Source organism: Pinus tabuliformis, chromosome 9 (assembly GCF_031772625.1).
Source record: "Pinus tabuliformis cultivar Carrire ecotype Pingquan chromosome 9, CPIR1, whole genome shotgun sequence".
NCBI lineage: Eukaryota > Viridiplantae > Streptophyta > Pinopsida > Pinales > Pinaceae > Pinus > Pinus tabuliformis.
In genome coordinates this window covers 1,234,195,164-1,234,196,850 of record NC_142307.1, presented here as the reverse complement: position 1 = coordinate 1,234,196,850, position 1,687 = coordinate 1,234,195,164, and positions in this window count along the sequence as shown.

The following is a 1,687-nucleotide window of genomic DNA, read 5'->3' as shown; positions in this document are numbered from 1 at the left end:
CTAAGAGAAAATGAACCATTTCATTGGATTTGGTATACGTCTTGTTGAATGTGCATTCTTACTTTCTTTCATGATCATTGTTACTTTGAGAACTATTTTGGAGATTAAATAACACTTCTTTCTATGTTCTCATGAGTCATTACTAGAATGGTACTATTACTTTTCTCCTAAAGGATCACTCTTTCTACTCCGTCTGTGGAAGAACCTTGTATACATTGTAATTGTATGTTGCACAGGGATAACTTACTTTCTTATCTCAAAGTATATGTATGCTCTCTTATGTATCTAGGAATAAATGGCATCCAAGCCCTTATTCCAGATGGGGCTCCTATCCCAAACAATGTGAGATATAATTGGGACCATATATCGGGGAGACCCCCTATTGTTGGAGGTATCTAGCATCGTCAACATATTTTACGCTAGAAGGAGGGCCATGACAAGCTGAGCCCGTTGAGTTTGTTTTGAATCTTTCACATTGAATGACTCATTCCAAAATCATAATCCTAGGATGCTTTTCTAATAGAGAGAATCTTACAATCCCCACAAAACTAATTCATAACCTGTCTCAAATAAAGTTTGATGGTGAGGGTGGAACATCCATACCTAAACATACACTTCAATTTCTTAATTTTTGTAATTTTTATGAAGTGAATTGTGAAGATGTTGCTTGTAAATTATTCACCCTCACACTTGAAGGTCGAGTTAAGCAATGGTGTCACACTTTACCAACTGATTCTATTCATTTGTTCGAACAACTCTTCAAGGATCTTCGTAAAGCCTTTGACAGGTATGATTACCAAGATGTTTATAAAAGGATTAATCGACTTAGAATGAAATTTGATGAATTGCTAGAGGATTTTGTTGATATATTTCTTCACCTTTGTTATGAATTTTTCGAAGAATATGTGGATTGGGATTTCATGGGTGAAAAGTTTCAACATTTGGTTTGAATATCTTTGAAACAATTTGAATATGATTTCCCTTTTGATTTGGGTCTTCCAATTTTTCTTGATCATGAGGCACCTCAAACCTCAGAGGAGGAATCTACTCCCCCTTTTCTCCCTTTCCCTCCTCCTTTTTCATTACCAAACAAAGAGGTCTCTCACGTTGATGTTGGAGTTGGGAAATTTGAAAATCGAATTGCTAATCTGCCTCTTCCACCTTCTTTTATTTTCCATGACCAAGATCTTGTCTAGGAAAAATTTGAATGTTCCAATAAATCCATAGAGCTTGGGATGAAGATTGATCCCTTGATTCCTCTAGATGACATTGATATGCATAATTTAAATCTCAAATCTGTTGTGATCAAAAGTATTTCTTCTTCAAGGGATACCTATCATCCTCTATCATTTACACCTCACGACACGATGTACCACGATTCATTTGATCAAATGCTCCACCAACAGTTTCTCTAGATACTCTTAATTCTCAATTTGCTGGTTCACATTGTGATCAGGTACAAGGTGGCTATATCTCATAGGTAGAGGAGAAAAATAGTGAAGACACATTCAAAGTTTCTTCCCTCTTTCAAATTCCTCCATGTGAAGATAATGTTTCTACATTCTTTGCTGATCAAGGATCTTCCACTCTTAGTAATCATTCAAATGAAATCAAATCTCTTGACCAAGATAAAGGCTTGGGAAATCATCACCCCAATGAATATGACCCCATTACTATATATGGTGAT